The sequence below is a fragment of the Ornithorhynchus anatinus genome, chromosome X1 (assembly GCF_004115215.2).
Source record: "Ornithorhynchus anatinus isolate Pmale09 chromosome X1, mOrnAna1.pri.v4, whole genome shotgun sequence".
Taxonomy (NCBI): domain Eukaryota; kingdom Metazoa; phylum Chordata; class Mammalia; order Monotremata; family Ornithorhynchidae; genus Ornithorhynchus; species Ornithorhynchus anatinus.
The window spans coordinates 67,557,633-67,579,385 of NC_041749.1; the positions used below are offsets into that span (position 1 = coordinate 67,557,633).

The 21,753-nt window shown below is 40.8% G+C and overlaps 1 protein-coding gene across 4 annotated transcripts in view; it reads left to right on the top strand.

Moving 5' to 3' along the window:
* The window catches only part of FHIT (fragile histidine triad diadenosine triphosphatase), a 1,434,147-nt gene that overhangs the window by 348,314 nt on the left and 1,064,080 nt on the right, over positions 1 to 21,753 (top strand). The gene's annotated exons all lie outside the window — the stretch shown is intronic.

Consider the following 21,753-nt stretch of genomic DNA (forward strand, 5'->3'; position numbering starts at 1 on the left):
GTTGCAAATTGTGATGATTGAAAGGAAGTTACCAATGATTCCAAGATCTCATTTCTGACTTAGGTCTGACAGCTTCCCTCCTATAATCATGTAATTTTAATTTGAATTATTCTTCCCTAAATACATTATATTGCACTTGCCCACAGGGAACTCATTAATGACATTTTTGCCCACTTACTTAGCTGTATAAAGTTTTCTGGTGATTTATTTCCATTTGCATGGATTTTTGCTACCTGGAAGAAGTTCACTGCACACTCCACCTTCCAGATCATTTACAATTATGTGAAATAAAATTTGTTGTAGCAACTAGGATAATGCCACAATTTATATTTGTCCATCCGCCAAAATGCCATTTATTTTTTTTGCCTTTTCTTTGCTATCTTTTAGCGAGCTTTCTATCCATTAATATTACTTCTCCTTACTACAGCGTAACTTGATTTTTTTCTTATAATACAAAAATAAACAGTGACATTCTTTGCCCCCAGAAAGCTTACAATCTAGAAGTGGGGAGACAGACATCAATGCAAATAAATAAAATTACAGGTCTGTACATAAGTGCTGTGGGGCTGAGAGGGGGGAAGAGCAAAAGGAGTAAGTTAGGGTAATGCAGAAGGGAGTGGGAGATAAAGAAAAATGGGGCTTAGTCTGGGAAGGCCTCTTGGGGGAGATGTACCTTCAATAAGGCTTTTTAAGAGGGGGAGAGTAATTAATTTGTTGGATTTGAGGAGGGAGAGTATTCCAGGACAGAGGCAGGACGTGGGTGAGGGGCCAGTGGGGAGATAGGCGAGATCAAGGCACAGTGAGAAGGTTAGCATTAGAGAAGCAAAATATGTGGGGGGACTGGGTTGTAGGAGAGAAGTGAGGAAAGGAAGGAGGGGGCAAGGTGATGGAGTGCTTTAAAGCCAATGGTGAGGAGTTTTTGTCTGATATGGAGGTGGGTGGGCAGCCACTGGAGTTTTTTTTTGGGGGGGGGGGGTGACATAATAATAATAATAATGTTGGTATTTTTTAAGCGCTTACTATGTGCCGAGCACTGTTCTAAGCGCTGGGGTAGATACAGGGTAATCAGGTCGTCCCACGTGAGGCGCACAGTTAATCCCCATTTTACAGATGAGGTAACTGAGGCACAGAGAAGTTAAGTGACTTGCCCACAGTCACACAGCTGACAAGTGGCAGATCCGGGAGTGACATGTCCTAGACGTTTTTGTGTAGATTATTAGGAAATGACTTCTCTTTACAGAATCTGCACTGTACTAGTCTTATGTCACTAGGTTGTGTTTTCCTAAGTGCTCACTGGCTGTAACTCAGCATTGTCACTAATCTTCAACTTGAATATAGATTTTACCATTTTTCCAGGTATCTAATTGTTTCTCAATTAAATCCAGTGTTTTTCTTTATTTGTTAGGTTATAGGACAAGGATTTCCCCAAAGCAATCATTATCCTGTACAAAAACCTCACTTCCACCTTTTGTCTTGAGTTATCAAGCCAATCTGCTTGATGATAATTAAAGTTTCCCTCTATTATTTCCTCTATTATTAGGAGGCACCATAGTCTAGTGGAAAGAGCACAGATCTGGGAGTCAGAGGACCTGGGTTATAATCACAGTTCTGCCACTTGTCTGCTGTGTGACCTTGGGCAAGCCACTTAATTTCTTTGTGCCTCAGTTACCTCATCTTTAAAATGGGGATTGTATCCTACACCTTCTTACTTAGATGTAGGACAGGGACTGTGTCCAACTGTATTGTCTTGTGTCTGCCCTAACAATTAATACAGTGCTTGGCACATAGTAAATGCTTTAAGAATGCCATTAACAATAGGCTTATAACTTCCCCTGTTTTGTCTACCATTTCCTCCTCATTTTCCTCACCCTGTATAGGTGGTCAGTAGAATAGTGTTACCTGTTTGTCATACCTATTTGTAGAGTAAAAGTGGGGGGAAAAAAGAAGGAACTCCCCCTCCTTTGTACTCTCCCAAGTGCTTAATACAGTGCTCTTCACACAATTATGCACTCAATAAATGTGATTGATTGATGGAAAATCTCATGAAATGAGAGAGAGAAGAAACCATAATGAACTTGTGACAAGCAGATGTTGCAGAAGTGTTCTCAAGGAAAGCAACCCCTCCCCCAGTAGTTGCACACTGGATAATCTACTTCAGTGGTCTTCCAAAAGTCCAGTTACATCACATTTTTTTAGACTGTGCCTCACTATGTCTTCAGTTATGCTTTTCTGCCCTTCTCTAGACTACCAGCTCGTTAAGGAGAGAGAACGTGTGTATCAACTCTGTTCCATCATACTCTCCCAAGAGCTTGGTACAGTGCTCTGCAAACAGTGTTCGCTCAATAAATACTGATGATGATTCCAGCTTCTTTCTGTCTCTTTTCAGTTCACCATACAGTAGCTGCTTGGAAATGCAGCTCTTATCTATTCTGTTCACATCAGTAGCAATAAAGCTTCTCTAGGGAAGACATTTGAACAGAATGTCTCCTGGGCAATTCACTTATCTTTTCTGAACCTCAGTTTCCTCTTCTGTAAAATGTACCGTGAGCCCTGGGTGAGGCAGGGACTTTTTTGATCTGATGATTTGTATTCTATGTTGGCCATCAGCACATAGTAAGTGCATGACATATATGATAATAATAGTAATTATATTGTCTTGCCATTTAATATTGATTCTTGTTCATAGGGGATATTAGTGAAACTGCTCAATCAGTCGGTGGTATTTATTGAGTGTTTACTGTATATAGAACATTGTACTAAGCACTTGGGTGATTATAATAGAGTTGGTAAACACAAGTAGTGTACAGTTTAGTGGGGGAGATGGACATTAAAATGAATTATAAATGGGGGATGCAACAAAGTGTAAGGAAATGAGTGTCGAAGTGTTTAGGGAGTAGGGACCCAAGGCAAACAACATGGTCTCTCAGAAAGAGCACAGACCTGGAAGTCAGAGGACCTGCATTCTAATCCTAGCTCCATAACCTGCCTGTTGTGTGACCTTGGGCAAGTGACTTAACATTCCTGTGCCTCAGTTTCCTCAACAGTAAAAATGGGGATTCAATACCTATTCATACTCCTACTTAGACTGTAAGACCCATGTGAGACAGAGACTGTCTCTTACCTGATTGATTTGTATCTACCCCAGCACTTAGAACAATGCTTGAAATATAGCATGAGCTTAACATATAACATTTTTTTTAAGTGTATATGTGATGCAGAAGTGAGGGAAAATTGGGTGGTGAAATGAGAAGTTGTTCAGGGAAGGCTTCCTGGTGGAGATATGATTTTAGTAGGGTTTGAAGATGGAAGGAGTGGTGGTCTATAACATATGAAGTGGGAGGGAGTTCCAGGTAGGAGGGAAGATGTGAGTTAGACATCAATGGCTAGAGAAGAGATTGAGACACAAGTAGAATGTTATTAAAGGAGCCAATTTTGCAGGCTGGGTTGAAGTTGGAACGGAGTGAGGATAGGCAAGAGTGAGAGAACTAATTGAGTTCCTTGCCAATAGTGAAGGGTATCTATTTGATGTGGAGATGGACGAGCCAACTATTAAAGGTGTTTGAGGAGTGGGGAGATGTGTGTAGAACTTTTTTTCAAAAATATGATTTTGGGTATCAGAGTGAAGTATGGACTAGAATGGGGAAAGACTTGAGCCAGGAAGCTCAGCAAGGAAGCTGATACAGTAGTAGTGCAGGTGGGACATACAAGTGCTTTGGACCAGTGTAGTACCTCTTTGGTTGAAGAGGAAGGGGGAGATTCAAGAGATGTTCTGTAGGTAGAACTGACAGGATTTATTGATTGACCGAATATACAGGTTGAATTAGAGAGATGGGTCAATGACAGTGATTGGGAAAGTCAGGGGAAACAGAGGGTTTTGGTAGGAAAATGAGAATTTCATGTGACCTCTTTAAGATGTCAAGGTCCCACAGTCCATATTATTATTGTAGTGTTTGTTAAATGCTTACTCTGTATCTATCTGGGATAGATACAAGATAATCACATCAGACACAGACTGTGAGCCCCATGTGGACTAAGTAGGAGGGAGAACAGATATAGAATCCCCATTTTACAGATGAGAAAACTGAGGCCCAGATAAGTTAAGTGACCTTCTCAAGACCCCACAACAGGCTCATAGCAAAGCTGGGATTAGAACCCAGTTCCTCTGAGTCCGAGGCCCGTGCTCTTTCCCCTTGGCCACCCTGTTTCTCTTCTACAGAAAGATGGACTCCAGGATAGGATTACATAGTCATATATTCATTCATTCATTCTTTCATATTTATAACTTTGTTTTAAGATGGAGCTTGATGTCCCGTAATGCAGTATTTAACATCAAATGGCAAGACAGGATTACAAGCAGTGACATCCTAGAGCACAGTCAGACTACCAGTTTTGAAGCACTGCTTGTCACATATCACCTTCATTGGGCATGACATGTCAGTAAAATTCATGATTGCTCTGTGGTGAGTTGAAATAGGTAACTGTAGAAAGGTTGTACAGTGCACCTGTGTTGGGTGGGATACATTTGGAGAATGAATGACAGCTCCTTGATGGTAAACTGAAATGGGGAAACCGTAAATGGAAAGGACCAAGGAAAATCTTTAAAAAAACAGTGAAGCAAAATTGAAAATGCTGTGCACAGAATAAGACAATTGGGTGACAGCAGCCAGTGACAGGTCATTCTGGCATGCTGCAATCAGAAATGGGGTAAATAATTTTGAGCAGAAGCCTCTGGGAGACTGTGACAGCAAGAAGGGGAAGCAAAAACAATGTCAGGCATTGTGGGTAACAATTCCACACAGTGTGCATGGGCTTTTCAGACTTGGAACGATCTTATGAGTCACACCCATACATACTGATAAATCCTTATGTATATATATATATATATGTATATATATATATATATATAGAGAGAGAGAGAGAGAGAGAGAGAGAGATCTAAACATCGCAGGGAATATTATTCCACATTTTATGCAAACACAGATTGCTAGCCACCATACATGTCAATTAATCTATCAATCACATCTTGAGTGGCTTACTATGTGAAGAGCACTGTATTAAACACATGGGAGACTACAACACAACAATATAACAGTCATGTTCCCTGCCCACAGAGAGTTTACACTATTCAGGGGAAGACAGAAATTAATATGAATAAATAAATTACAGATATGTACGTAAGTGCTGTGGGGCTGGGGGGATGTGAATAAAGGGAGCAAGTCAGGGTGACACAGAAGGGAGTGGGAAAAGAGGAAATGAGGGCTTAGTCAGGGAAGGCCTCTTAGAGGAGTTGTGCCTTCAATAAGGCTTTGAAGATGGGGCGGGCATTCCAGGCCAGAGAAGGGATGTAGGTGAGAGGTCAGTGATGAGATAGATGAGATCAAGGTGCAGCGAGTAGGTTGGCATTAGAGGAGCAAAGTGTGTGGGCTAGGTTGTAGAAGGAGAGTAGTGAGGTGAGGTAGGAAGGGTCAAGGTGATTGAGTGCTTTAAATCCGATGGTAATGATTTTCTGTTTGTTGTGGAGGTGGATGGGCAACCACTGGAGATTCTTGAAGAGTGGAGAAACATGGACTGAATGCTTTTGTAGAAAAATGATCTGGGGAGCAGAGTGAAGTAGGGCTGGAGCTGGGAGAGACAGGAGAAAGGAAGATCAGCAAGGAGCTGGAGACAGTATTCAAGGCAGGATAAGATAAGTGATTGGATTAATATGGTAGCAGTTTGGATAGAGAGGAAAGGGCAGGTTTTAGTGTTATTGTGAAGTTTGAACCAACAGGATTTAGTGATAGATTGAATATGTGGGTTGAATGAGAGAGAGAAATCAAGGATAACCCCAAGGTTGTGGGCTTGTGAGACAGGAAGGATAATGATTTTGTCTACTTTGATGGGAAAGTCATGGGGAGGATGGAGTTTGGGTGGTAAGATAAAGAGTTCTGTTTTGGATGTATTAAGTGCCTCACCTAAAAACTACTACTGGATGGAACTGGTCATTATTTTCTGTATCAGTCACTGAAGTACAAATGCTTTAAGAGGTAAGAGCCAAAGAAGTGATGTATCTGTTGAGAAACACACACCCTAGTATGTCTCCTTACTCCAACAATTATGACTTTAGGTATACACTTTTCTGCCACGTGATATTGCAGGGCAAAGAGATTCATCCTTCTGTTTAGGTCTGATTAGGTCCCAGTCATTTTATTGGGTGGACAACAATTTTCCCAAGGAAGTTGAGCATTTCTTGGCAATGAATAATCAATTAATGAGTTCTGAGGGTTAGGGTGTTGGAAAATCTTGGTTTTATTATCAAGAATCTCTTGTAACCTGGAAAAAAATGTGCATCCCAAAGGCTTTAGGCTTTATGGCTTTTAGCAAATTCTGACTGTAGACAACCAAAGCCAAAGAAAAACTCCATATATTGTCACCTTTGGAAGTTGAAATATGAGAACTTGATTTTTTTTGTTGCCCTGGTTGCGGTGTTCTCTTTATAGTTTTATTTTGTCTAGAGGTCAAGGTCTAACAACCAATAGGAAAGCTGGGTTTTTTTTCCTTCTATAGGGTAGGTTAGATTTATGACTTCTGTAAAATCTTCTCAATATTATTGATATTCTCAATACAATTGCCCAATCTCTCTGTAAACACAGTCCAGAATGTACAGAATGTTAAGTACAAATATATAAATCCTTGCCGCAAGGAAAGAAAATGTCAAAAAACAGAACTCCAGTGTTTTGGTTTAGTTACTTCACAGCTCAGTCTACTGAGGAAGAAGGGATTGGTTTAATAAATGTATTCATAAGAAAATAGTAATGGAGAAGGTCATTATATAAAGGTAGAGGATGATGCTATATAAGAGATGGAGATATAGAGAAAATATCTAGGCCTTTATTTTTAGTGATAATTCAACATAAATTAAGCATAATAAATACTATCACTGTTTCTTTAACCCATGAAGCTGTGACATACTCCTAAGTGAATAAACTAAAGGGCAAAGGGCAAATTGTTTAACAAAAGGGAATCAGATTATTGCCTTGTAAAACACAGAGCACTGTGGCTTAATTAGAGAGTTTACTAGGTTGTTCCAAGCCTATCTACCTTCTTGGAGCTATTTCATAATCTTTACTGATTAAATGGCAGAATAAACTGATTTTTGAAAAAATATAAAGTATATACATATGTGGCAAGAACGATTTGGAGAAGTGAGGAAAAAGGAAATATGATAGTGATTATGATGGTGATGATGGAATCTCTGGTTGAGAGTGATGACAAGTCTCCGTCCAGAGACTAATCAATCAGTGGAATTTATTGAACATTTATTATGTGAAGAGGACTGTACTAAGCACTTGGGAGAGTACAAAACAACAAACCTGGTAGTTAAATTCCCTGCCTACCAGGACCTTACAATCTAAAGGATGGAGACCTGAAAAGAAGGAATTATTATAGTGATAGCATTCTATAGATAACTAACTCAAAGGCCCAACACCAAAAAAATAATTCAGGATGGTGCTTAAAAAGAGCAGTAGAAGGAAATGACAAAATTAGAGTTTAATTAATGCACAAGAAAATCATTATGAAGATGTTTAAATATCAGCATGATCTTGGGGGGAGAGGTCTAGGACTAACTTCAGTCCAGCACTTAGTACGGTAAGAACTTAGTAAGACCTTAACAAATACCATTATTATTATTATTATTATTATTATTCTTTGCTCTAGTGGAAAGAGCACAGGCCTAAGCATCAGAAGGACCTGGATTCTAATTCTGGCTCTGTCACTTATCTGCTGTGTGACCTTGGGCAAGTCACTTAATTTTTCTCTGCCTGGAGATTAAGATTATGAGCCATATCTGGGCCAGGGACTGTGTCCAAGCTGATTAGCTTCTATGAACCCCAGCACTTAGTTCAGTGTCTGGCACATAGTAAACTCTTAACAAATACCATAAGAAGAAAACAAGGATGAGCAAAATACAGTCCAGTGGCAGGATCCATCTTGCCTAGTGGTAAACTTATTGTAGGCAGAGACTGTGTCTCCCAACTCTATTTTATTGTATTCTCCCAAGTGCTCAATAAATACCACTCAGATCCACAGCAGGATCTGAGCCACCCACTAACTGGTGGCAGAGGTGACTAATTTGACTCAGAACAGCTCCTAGCTGACTCTGAAATTTCAGCAGTTGCAATCAGCAACTGCTGCAAGCTACAGCTCAGCACCTGGGGTTGCTGGACATAATAATGTTTGTATTTGTTAAGCGCTTACTATGTGCACAGCACTGTTCTAAGTGCTGGGGTAGATACAGGGTAATCAGGTTGTCCCATGTGGGGCTCACAATCTTAATCCCCATTTTACAGATGAGGTAACTGAGGCACAGAGAAATTGTGACTTGCCCACAGTCACGCAGCTGACAAGTGGCAGAGCCGGGATTCAAACTCGTGACCTCTGACTCACAAGCCTGTGCTCTTTCCACTGAGCCACAGAGTAGAGGTTGTCAAATGCATCCGGAGTTAGCTCAGAATTGGCCAGGAGCCATTGTGGGTGGAAATATAGCTATTTTCTCTCTGTTTTCTCTCTCTTCTCTAGAGAAGCAGCGTGGCTTAGTAGAAAGAGCACGGGCTTAGGAGTCAGAGGTCATGGGTTCTAATCCTGGCTCAGCCACTTATCGGCCATGTGACTTTGGGCAAGTCACTTAACTTCTCTGTGCCTCAGTTACCTAATCTGTAAAATGGGGATTAAGACTGTGAACCCCATGTGGGACAGTCTGATTACCTAGTATCTAGCCCAGCACTTAGAACAGTGCTTGGCACATAGTAAGTGCTTAACAAAAACCATTATTATTATTATTATGATTATAGCCTACCCATCCTCCACACTTCACCATGGCAACCAGAGAAGGATGCGTGAGGCTTAAGGGAGTAAAATTAAGTGTTTCTCCAGTTCCCAGAATTGTACATGCCAAAACTAGAGAGCCTTTGTACAGAATCATCTTCTGTTGATATTTGGGCTTCTGGTCAGAAGAATAATAATGTTTGATTTTAGTAGCAAATGCTTGAGAGAGTATACTAGAAGCAAAAGACACAGTCCCAGCCCTCAAGAAGTTTACACTCTAATGGAAGCTTACAAATCATCATCATCATCATCTTTATCATCAGTATTTACTGAGTGCCTACTGGTGCCCAACACTCTCCTAGATTCTTGGGTTCATACACTATAAATAAAAGACACCATTCTTACTCTCAAGGATCTTACAACCTAATAGCTGAAATAGATAGACAAGTGGACAAAGACAGTAGGCATAAGATATATCGTGCAGGACAATTGGAAAGAGCAAGAGAGTAGGAGTCCAGAAGACATATGTTCTAGCCAATCTCTGCCACTGGTTTGCTGTGTGACCTTGGGCAAGTCACTTAATTTCTCTGGCTTGGCATCTAGTAGCACTTAATAAACACCAATGAATAATAATAACAGTGATAGTATTGATGATGGTTGGATTTGTTGAGAGTTTACTAGATGCCAAGCACTGGGATAGATACAAGATAAACAATTTGAACATAGTCCCTGTGCCATGTGGAGCTCACAATCTAAGTAAGAGGGAGAACTTACTCCCATTGAAGTCCTATTTTACAGATGAGAAAACTAAGCAAAGAGAAATTAAGTAACTTGCCCAAAGGTCACACAACAGGCAAGTTGTGAAGCCGGGATTAGAATCCATGTCTTCTGACTTCCAGGCCACTTGATAAATATTATTATTAGTATACGTACAATGGGAGCAATAAGAAAGACATAGATAAAATTGGTAATCCAGGAAGTAAAATATGAATAAATGTATTATGCCGAGCAGTGAGGTAATAGAAGATAATAAGTTCAGACATAGTCTCTGTCCCACCACGGGTTCACAATCTAAAAGGGAGACAGAGCAGGTATCTTCACCCCATTTTACAGATGAGGTAACTAAGGCACATAGAGATCAATTAACTTGCCAAAAGTCACGCAGCATTCAAGTGGTAGAAATGGAATTAGAATTTAGGTCTCCTGACTCCCAGGTCTATGCCCTTTCTACTAGGCCACACTTTCTCTCTGGTTGGGACACTAGGGTCAATCAGGCTCACCAAAGAGGGAATAATGGTTAAGGCTGGTGGGAGTATTTCTTTTCTGCTTTCCTTATTTTTGTGGTCATCAATTGAAAGCTCTCTGTCACCTTGCCCCCTCCTACCTCACCTCCCTTCTGTCCTTCTACATCCCACCCCATATACTCCGCTCCTCTGCTGCTAACCTCCTCACTGTACCTCATTGTCTCCTGTCCCGCCATTGACCCCTGGCCCACATCGTACCTCTGTCCTGGAATGCCCTCCCTCCTCACATCTGCCAAGCTAGTTCTCTTCCCCTCCTTCAAAGCCCTACTGAGAGCCCACCTCCTCCAGGAGGCCTTCCCAGACTGAGCCCTCCTTCTCCTCTGTTCCTCCTCCCCTCCCTATCGCCCCTACTCCCTCCCTCTGCTCTATCCCCTTCCCTGCCCCACAGCACTTGTCTATATTTGTACATATTTATTATTCTATTTATTTTATTAATGATGTGTATATGTCTTTAATTCTATTTATCTATTTTGATGCTATTGATGCTTGTCTACTTGTTTTGTTGTCTGTCTCCCCCACTTCTGGACTGTAAGCCCATTGTTGGGTAGGGATTGTCTCTATCTGTTGCTGAATTGTACTTTCCAAGCACTTAGTACAGTGCTCTGCACACAGTAAGCACTCAATAAATATGATGGAATGAATGAATTAATTAATGGTATTTATTGAGTTCTTACTGAGTACAGAAACACTGAACTTAGCACTTGGAAGAGTACAACAGAGTAAGTAGACACTGTTCCTGCTCTCAAGGAGCTTACAATCTAGTGTTACAAAGGAGGAAAAAGGCAGAAGAGCAAATAGACTGTAGGCAACATTGGTGTGGGGTTGGAGAGATTGTCAGCCATGCTTATTCAGTGTACTGTACTTGGCCCCTTCTCTGTGCAGAGCCTAGAACCAGGTGCATGCAGTGCTCTGAATCAAGTACTAGGCTATTAGGAATGTATATAAGAAGTAGAAGGTGAGTTGCATTTTTAATAGGATTGGATTGGGAGTGCCTGCACTACTCTGGCATCCTCTTCCCTTCATCTTTGCTCTGGATATTCCCATTGCCAACCTCAGCCCAAATCCCCACTTTTTTTCTAACACCCCAATCTCCAGTCCTTCCAAGGACTCAGCTGCCAAAATAGAAAAAATGGATATTTGCATTATGCAGCCTTTGCTCTAGTGCTCTTATGACCCAAAGTTGTTAATGTAACAATCTTTTTTTATGGTGTTTGTTGAGCGCTTACTGTGTATCAAGTGCTGCTGTTCTAAGTGCTGGGGTAGATACGTGTTCATCAGGTTGGACACAGTCTCTGTCCCACATGTGTCTCACAGTCTGAGTAGGAGGGAAAACAGGTATTGAATCCTCATTTTACAGTGGAGGAAACTGCTGCACAGAGAAGTTAAGTGACTTCCCCAAAGCCACACAGCGGGCAAGTGACATAACCAGAATTAGAACCCAGGTCCTCTGACTCCCAGGTCCATGCTCTTTCAATTAGACCATGCTGCTGCTAACTTTACTTGTTACAGTTACTTGTTTCATGGTAAAAACATGGTCTAACATTGACTCCCTCTATTCTTCTACTGTTGTTAGTGTCAAAGCTGCTTTTTGAAAGCTGAATGGGGTAATAATGTGCTATCAAACACTTCGACTGACTAGATGTTATTATGTACTTTATAATCTTGTTAGGAGCCAGTCAGTGTTTCCATTATGAACCCCTTGTGTGGATTTAGTGTTTTTCTAAATTTCAAACAGAATGAAGCCAAAACTTTGCCTTCAAATTTTCAGCTTGATGACAATAACTTGGCTTAATGTAAATCATTCTGTCCAGATAATATGATTGTTCATTTTTACTAATATAGAGAGCTAGACATATTCTCACTTTAAAAATATCCTTAACATTAAGTTAAATGAGAAGCACCATTGACATAAAACTAGTTCTTTTCACTTATATGAAGGAGCCAAGTAAAGAATTAGATTAGATCAGATTAGATCTGAATTCCCTTTGTAGGAGACAGCAGTTTGAGTACTTTGCTCTCCTTTAGTACTTTTCAAACTAGTACAGTAAGTTTGGCTAGACAGTTCTAGGCAATACAGATTCCTAAGTCAAGTCTACTGTTTATGTCGGGGACCAATGCTGCTTTTCCCATACGCCTTAACCCACTGAAGGGGCAGAGGAAAATGAGACAAGGGCCAAGACTTCAAATGGAAGGGATAGTGTAAAAAGGCAGCAAGTTCAGAGAAAAATCACAGAGAAAGGAGGAGGCTGCAAAGAGCACAGGCCTGGGAGTCAGAGAACCTGTGTTCTAATCCCAGCTCTGCCACTTGTCTGCTGTGACCTTGGGCAAGTCACTCAACTCTGTGCCTCAATTACCTCATTTGTAAAATGGGAATTAAGACTGTGAGCCTGTGTGGGTCAGGGTCTGTTGTCTAACATTATTGGCTTATATCTAACCCAGCACTTAGAACAGTGACTGGAACATAATAAGCGCTTAATAAATACCATAAAAAGAACAAATGAGAGAAATGGCAGCAGTGAAAGGACAGAGGATGGCACTGAGGCATTATTGTAGATTAGGAGAAGGACAAAAAGAAAGAAGAATAGCAGCATCTGTAGTAGTAGTGAATATAAAAGGTGACTGACGGGCTAGTAAGATAATGGTAATTAGTAATTAGTAATGATAATTAGTCTGGGAAGGCTTGTTGAAGACAGAATATTACAAGAGCTTTAAAGGTGGGAAGGGCTGAGGTCTGGGGGATGTTGGGGTAAAATATTTTCAGGCTCTGCTCCTTGCCTCCTTTGTGACCTTGGGAAAGTCACTTTACTTCTCTGTGCCTCAGTTTCCTCATCAGTAATATGGGGAGTCAGTACCTGTTCTCCCTCCCCACTAGCCTGTGAGCTCCCTGTAGGAGAGGGACTGTGTCATACCTTTTTATGCTGTAACTAACCCAGTGATTAGGACAGTGCTTGGCACATAGTAAACATTTAACAAATACCACAGTGATTATTGTTGTTCTATTCTTCTTATTCAGGCCTTAGGGACAAGGGCAGCAAGGAATTGGAGCAGGTGGGAAATATGGAAGCAGGGTGGCCTAGTGGCAAGAGTCCGGGCTTGGGAGTCAGAGGTTGTGTGTTCTAATCCCAACTCTGCCACTTGTCAGCTGTGTGACTTTGGGCAAGTCACTTTACTTCTCTCTGCCTCAGTTACCTCATCTGTCAAATGGGATGAAGACTGTGAGCCACATGTGGGACAACCTGATGACCTTGTATCTACCCGAGTGCTTAGAACAGTACTTGGCACATAGTAAGCGCTTAACAAACACCATTATCATTATTATTATTATTTTTATTATATAGAGTTGGCTACAATCTGGAGGTGGGTTTAGGAGAAGTAAAGGGGCAAAGAGGGGAGTAAGGAGTGAGGAAAACTGAAAAGTAAGGTGGAGAGAGCTTTGGTGAGGAGCCTTGAAATCATTAAGTAAGGTGCCTCTGAGGTGGGGGGAGATGTGTGTTGAATGTGCTGAGGAAGGTGATATGGACAGCAATTTAGAGGATGGTTGTACTGGTGGTGGGAAGCCAGCAAGGAGGCTAATAGAATAGTCCACTTATAAGACCAACCCTTGAAGGAGGGTAGAGATTGTATGGATGGAAAGAAAGGGGAAGATACATGAAGTGTTTTTGAGGAAGAATTATCAGTAATCAGAATTATCAAGATGAGAATCGAGAGCAAACTGACAGTGAGGAATTGAGGATGATACAAAGGTCAGAGGCTTGGATCATAGGGACAATTGTGGTGTTGCCAGTGGAGACAGAGAAGTTGTGAAAAGAGGTGTGTTTAAGAGGGAAATTTGGAAATTCAGTTTTGGACATGTTTGAGTCGGGCAGACCATTTAAGTGAGATAATGTGGAAGCATTGGATAGTTGCGGAGAGATCAGAGCAACAGAGGTAGATTTTTGAGTCATCTGCATAGAGATGGTAGCAGAAGATTTGCAAACTCGGTAGTTCCCCAAGAGAGTGAGTGTAGAGGGAGAAGAACAAGAGGGTTTCAACATGGAGTTCTGTGGGTCATTGTTAGGTCATGCCAGATATATGTATATATATATATAATATACTGGAAAGGCAGTGGCATAATGGATAGAGCATGGGCCTGGGAGTCAGAAGGTCATTGCTTCTAATCCTGGCCCTGCCACTTGTCTGCTGTGTGACCTTGGCCAAATCACTTTACTTCTCTGGGTTTCAGTTACCTCATCTGTAAAATGGGGATTGAGATTGTGAGCCCCACGTGGGACAGGGACTTTGTCCAACCCGAATTGCTTATATCCACCCCAGTGCTTAGTGCAGTGCCTGGCACACAGTAAGCACTTAAATACCACAATTATTATTATTATTATTATTATTAACAGAAGAACAGATTGTAGCAAGTGTAGAGCTTTTCTCAGTTTTATGGAATGCTTGGAATTCTGTGTGTACATATATGTATATATGTGTGTGTGTGAATATTGATGTAAAAGAGAAATATTAAAGAGATGAGAAAAGTTGAAAGAAAATGCTTATATAGTCACACATTTGTCTTGGGCTAAGGAAAAAAAGATTATGTTAAATAAGGTTTCGAAGTGGGATACTGTGATGATTATCCCATCTGATTGAGCAGGCCTGGAATAGAGAAAACTTTCTGCGTTTTGTATATCTTCAGAGTTCAATTGTTAGATTAAAGCAGTCAGGGAGGGAAATGTTAGGTTGCAAGGGCTAAAGAAGCCTTTAATTGAATGTCAAAATGTTGGAAAACAAGCTGGTAAGATTGGCAATCAAACAGAAAGCATTCAGTTCATGAATATACATATTTTGCCATGCATATAAGGGGAATTTGCAGTTCCCCTTACTCAGATAGTGCTTGGTGTGCTGTTGAAAATTCCAGGGACAGATCATTCTCTAAAATGAATTGGAGTCTGTCTGATTGAGTCTGACTTATCTAGGTCTTCCTTTCTCTGTCCATAAAGACAATACTTATGTAACAAAGGGGAAACTCAACTCAAGCATGCAGGTCAAAACAAATCATCTACTCTTACTTTGCCACTTTGGCAGATAGAATTCAAGGGGGAGGGCCCAGATACTTCCCTCTTTCTCTGCTGGGCTGCAGTGACAGTTAGGAGACATATAAGGCGGCGTCTGTCTTAATATGCCAACGCTAGTAAAAGAGTTGGGCAAATCCCGTGTGTTCGGCCCCACAGCTAAGTAATTTGTGACTGTGACAAAATGCTGGGCAACAATGAGAAGAGAGTCATGTTTGTTTCATTATATTTCAATATGCGGTTTCTTTGACATTTATATTTGAAAGCCTTTTAGCCCTGTTGGAAACACTTCTAATATCTAGTTCAGTGCTGTCCAAACTCTTTGGCAGGGTGGACCCCTTTTGAATGACTAGGCCAGGCCCTCTTCTGCAGGGCAATCCATTGAAATTTGAAGAAGTAATAAAAGAGCAACCAGTCTTGTATTAAGTTATGTTTTATGATTCAAATGACTGTATTAATGCTGCAAAGATTGAATGTGAATTAGCAAGGGAGTTTTAACTTTCCAATTTTAAAGTGAATATTAGGAACAGAGTTGCTGCAATGCTCATTTTGCAGTGGGGGACATAGGCCATCCTGAACACATTTAGAAACTGGGCCAGTGATCACTTGTTGGCCACTATTTTAATCAAGAAATGATGTAGAACCAATGTATGTTCATGTTACTACTCTATAGCCTAACAGCTTCTATCTACACTTCCAGGAAATGTAAGTTTAGGGCCTTGAGTGTCTATATTGACAATGCTGCCATCATTCTCTTGTTGGCCTTAGACCCATATAACTTGGTTTGGGGTCCAGATAAGGTCAGGAATAAAGCAGAAATCAGTTGAGGTTGTAAGACAATGTCCACTTAGTGAAGGTGTAAGATAAATGAGAAAATGAAAGAAACTGCCCATAATGGGGATTGTTGTGATGTTTGCAATAGAGTTACTCGAGTTTCATTACGGGATTAGTTCTTAATAACTATTATCAATGTTATTTATCAAACCAAATTCTTCTGTGCATAAGCTATTTCCTGCTAATAAATTAGGTACTTGTGGACTTGCACTAACTCAACTGGGGACCATTTTGAGCACCAAAGCAATACTGTACTAAATGGAAAAAACAAGTTAAATTGCCAGCTACTGGTGACAGCCTGTCTGAAGGAGAGCAGAGATTAGAATTTATAGTTTCTGAGTTTTCAGGATCCTGGCCCTCTCTACCTCACCAGCTATGCTGACCCATGGAAAACAAGTGTTAAAATGCCTTTACGTCAAATTCAATCACCTGCATTGAAAATTTAAGCGGCATATTAATATCCAATCAACCCCCCAAAATCCCAAAAGCTGAATATTTCCTCCTGTTGTAAATAAATGCAACTTTCACATATTTATTCTTGAGAAAAAGAAGTTCCATGGGTTTTAATGAAATATTCTCCTAGATATCAAAGACCCTTTTTCCTTAGATGTACAGTGGGTAGGCATATTTTTAAGGAAATATAGTTGGGCTATCATTTCACTAAAAGGTCTTAATCTTCCAGCATTCTGAAAATCGTTTACAAAGAAAGGCAATACCTTAGTCTGTTTGGCTTAGTCATTCTCTCGAACAGAGACGAAAGGCTGGGTCAGTTGGCATTTGGAGCTCCCATCTAGCTCTATCGTTCCATCCAATCTTCACCGGTTTGTCTAGAAATTGCCAACATCTAAGGTGGCAATTTCCACATCACATCCCTTAGGTCACATGCATCGCCTCAAGGAAGAGAAATCAGAACCAAAGCACTGGAGCCACACTTTGCTTCCTCCAATATTTTTCTCTTGCTTTGAAATTCTTATTTGTCTTCCATGTCCATATGGGATAGGAAGGTATCTGTACAGTCTTTACTTAAGTTTTGCAACCCAGCTTTGGTGCCCCTTTTGTGTTCTTTATCTGTATTCTTGTCTCTAAAATATTTTTTTCTTAATTCAAAAGGAATTTTAATTGCAACTGGGAATCTGTTAGATTTTGGCTAGCTCCCTTTCAAGGCTATGACCAGTGTTCTGGGACTTGTAGTCCTCCTTTTTTTTAAACCAATAGACAAAGAACCTCTCCAGCTATTTCATTGAATTTGCAGTCAAAAACATTCTGAACTTGAAGCTTTTAATGGTACTTTTAAATCCCCCTCATTATGGGTAGGGAATGTGTCTGTTTATTGTTATATTGTACTGTCCCAAATGCTTAGTACAGTGCTATGCACACAGCGAATGCTCAAAAAATACAATTGGTTGACTGACTGAAGTTAGAACACCAGTAAAGTAGTTCGTGTATTTTGTAAAGCTTTTTTCAGGTTCCCTGGTCTTCCTTCCCTTCATAGATTTCTTTCTCTTTTTGATTTTTAATCTTTTAATTCTTCCCTTTACCTTGATAGCCATTCCCAGAGCCTTGCTGAGCCTGAGGAAAGTCATATGTTGCTAATTGTTGACCAATTGCTTAACTTGATGGAAATCTTGATTTATTTTCTTAATTGGGTGTTGAATTTGAGCCAGACATTTGCTTCCATTTTCAAGCTTCCTGAGGAGGATTCATATTCTTTTGGCTACGAGGTCAAAGTGGGCATTAATGCCAGCTTAATTTTAGATAGACATTTTCCATTCTGAAGGAAACAAAATATATATATTTTTTGTTCCAAGCAAACCTACTCAACTTTTTACCACTTAGGATTGATTTTCAAAATCAAGGAAATTCAGATGGTCATATAGAATATTTTTGTGGCCATTATGTATCATTTGCAAGTCTATCCCCAATTTCTCCAGTGTATGATATAGGGCACTGGTGACTTGAAAGTGCAGTACACTTTCTAAGAGCTTAGTTAACTTCAGGGAGTATTTACAGCCATTTTATTTTTTAAGAGCAATGTACAACTATTTTAAAGTGTTGAAGCATCATTAGGTTGCCAACATAAAACTATAAAACTCCATTTAGAAAAGGAAAGTAATTTGCTTAGAATATTTGAGCAAGTGTATGTTGAGAACTCATTGATTCTGCTTTACCCTAACAATAAATGCCATTGATTTCTTTAATTAAAACATTAAGCTTCAAATATTTTACGCTTTATAAGTTAGGAGAAACTTCTTTGAAATAAAATTAGCAATTGTGCAACATACAATTGAAATATCCACAAAGTGTGGGTAAAAAATGAAGCACTTCTCTAATAATTTTTTCCACAATGAAAGCAAGCTGAAGATGTGGATAGTTCTTTTATAAATGATTTTTATATTGGCATTATCTTGTATTCATTTCATATACCTTTCAATATCACAGGGAAGCCTGCTTTGTGTAATTTCCATGTAGCTTCTTTGCCTTTTTTGCAATTCTAATTCCTATTTGCTATTGTATTACAAAGGAATTTAGGAGCAATGGATTTGCATGAAGGACATTTTAAATTCCAGTGTCAGGGGTCTTTAATCATTTTTTGTTGTTATATCTGGCTAGTCAAGTTTTTACATTGTCGAGATACTGCTCAGGAAGAAATTTTTAAAGTATGATTTCAGATTAATTTTTCACATTCTGAGTTTCAAAAATAATTTCAAATAAAATCAATTTACATACATTTGAATTTGAACACTGGTTTTGACAATTGGAGATATCAATATCAATATATGCTATTTTCATTTACAGTGCTTATTAGTTCAATTTTTCCTGAGTAAACAATAATGAAAATTATTGCAGTAGCTACCCTGTAAACCACTGAATGCAGCATTTCAAAAGGAACACCTTCCTTTTTTGTTTCATATTCATATTCATATTTGTTTCATATTCATATATATACGTATATATGTATATATATACGTATATATATATATATATATATATATATATGTGGTATATAATTATTCTCCATAGTCAAAGAGACCACAGATGTTGAAATTCACCTATCGTTGCATGGGTGTGGCTGAAAAGGCCAGTGTGGGACCCATAGAGGACACAACACAGTTCAAATGCGGACTATCCCTTGGTGTTCTATGGTGCTTTTTATTTGCAGCCAGAGCTCTATTTTCACTCCTCCTATCTCCTAATCCTTAAAATACTTGTGTTTAAAAAGAGCCATTCTTTTATTGATTGCAGTGTGCCATGCTAATCTGCTGGAGCAGTTGACACCCAGTTGTCAGGATACAGCATTGTCTGAGGCTTTGTTTTAGTATATCACCAAAACATTTCCTTTGTCCTCCTTGCTTCACATTTCTAAATTTCAACTGACCATACAGCAGGAGTTTTAGGTAACTGATTGCCATCCATTCTCCTCACATGCCTCACCCAGCACAGCAGCCATGTGGCAGTAAGTAGCTCCAATGTTAGGAGCCTGCTTTTGGCCAGGACTTTGCTGTTTGTCATTTGATGTTCAGTATAGCCCATAAGTAGTGCTCATTCCTCTAGACACCAAGCTCTTTTTAGGCAGGGAATATATCTACCATTTCTGTTGTACTGTACCCTCCCAATTATTTAGTACAGTGCTCTGTACACATTAAGTGCTCAATAAATACCATTGCTTGATTGCTGGAGCTACTGAAGGAGTTGGACTGCTCTCTCTAAGGTCACCCATGACCTCCTTCTTGCCAAATCCAATGGCTCCTACTCCATTCTAATCCTCCTTGACCTCTCTGCTGCCTTTGACACTGTCGACCATCCCCTCCTCCTCCATACCTTATCTCACCTTGGCTTCACAGACTCCGTCCTCTCCTGGTTCTCCTCTTACCTCTCTGCCCGGTCATTCTCGGTCTCCTTCGCTGGCGCCTCCTCCCCCTCCCATCCTTTAACTGTTGGAGTTCCTCAAGGGTCAGTTCTTGGCCCTCTTCTGTTCTCCATTTACACTCACTCCCTCGGTGAACTCATTTGCTCTCACGGCTTTGACTACCATCTCTACACAGATGACACGCAGATCTACATCTCCGCCCCTGTCCTCTCCCCCTCCCTTCAGGCTCTCATCTCCTCCTGCCTCCAGGACGTCTCCACCTGGATGTCAGCCCGCCACCTAAAACTCAACATGAGCAAGACTGAGCTCCTCATCTTCCCTCCCAAACCCGGTCCTCTCCCAGACTTCTCTATCACCGTCGATGGCACGACCATCCTTCCCGTCTCTCAGGCCCGCAATCTCGGTGTCATCCTTGACTCGTCTCTCTCGTTCACCCCACACATCCTATCCGTTACCAAGACCTGCCGGTTTCACCTCTACAATATCGCCAAGATCTGCCCTTTCTTCTCCACCCAAACAGCTACCTTACTGCTACAGGCTCTCGTTATATCCCGGCTAGACTACTGTGTCAGCCTTCTCTCTGACCTCCCTTCCTCCTCTCTCGCCCCGCTCCAGTCTATTCTTCACTCCGCTGGCTGGCTCATCTTCCTGCAGAAACGATCTGGGCATGTCACTCCCCTTCTTAAACACCTCCAGTGGTTGCCTATCAACCTCCGCTCCAAACAAAAACTCCTCACTCTAGGCTTCAAGGCTCTACAATACCTTGCCCCTTCCTACCTCTCCTCCCTTCTCTCTTTCTACCACCCACCCCGCACGCTCCGCTCCTCTGCCGCCCACCTCCTCACCGTCCCTCGGTCTCGCCTATCCTGCCGTTGACCCCTGGGCCACGTCCTCCCGCGGTCCTGGAACGCCCTCCCTCCTCACCTCCGCCAAACTGATTCTCTTTCCCTCTTCAAAACCCTACTTAAAACTCACCTCCTCCAAGAGGCCTTCCCAGACTGAGCTCCTCTTCTCCCTCTACTCCCTCTGCCACCCCCCCTTTACCTCTCCGCAGCTAAACCCTCTTTTTCCCCTTTTCCCTCTGCTCCTCCACCTCTCCCTTCCCATCCCCACAGCACTGTACTCGTCCGCTCAGCTATATATATTTCCATTACCCTATTTATTTTGTTAATGAATTGTACATCGCCTTGATTCTATTTAGTTGCCATTGTTTTTATGAGATGTTCTTCCCCTTGACTCTATTTATTGCCATTGTTCTTGTCAGTCCGTCTCCCCCGATTAGACTGTAAGCCCGTCAAATGGCAGGGACTGTCTCTATCTGTTGCCGACTTGTTCATCCCAAGCGCTTAGTACAGTGCTCTGCACATAGTAAGCGCTCTATAAATACTATTGAATGAATGAATGAACTTTAGGTGTCAGCCATAGGGAAGGATGGACAGCATTGCAGCTCCGTAGACCTTTAGTTTGGTCTGGAAACTACTATCGTGCTGCTGCCAAACTTTGATGGTTTCCCAAAGGAGGTGCTGAGCTTCTTGTTTCAATTTTCTAATTCCTCTTCCATGCATTCCTGCTGAACCCTATTTGTAATATGCAGCATATATCTAATATTTTTCTAGAAGACTTATTTTCCATTCAAGCCACAGAAATATATTTTCCTTAACCTTTAATAGGATTTATGACTTTACATCAAAGGTAGCATGACTCCCCAGTACTGAGTCATTTGAAGAAAAATAAACATTTGTCTTTTGTTTCAATGGTACTAAGGCCAGAGCTCTTCCTTTAAAATCAAATATTGGGAAGCTATGCAGTGCCCACCAAGATTTTGTCCCCCTCCTGCCCCCAACCCTCACCTTATGATTTTCAATTTCTTCAGGTAAATTTTGGTCTTGTC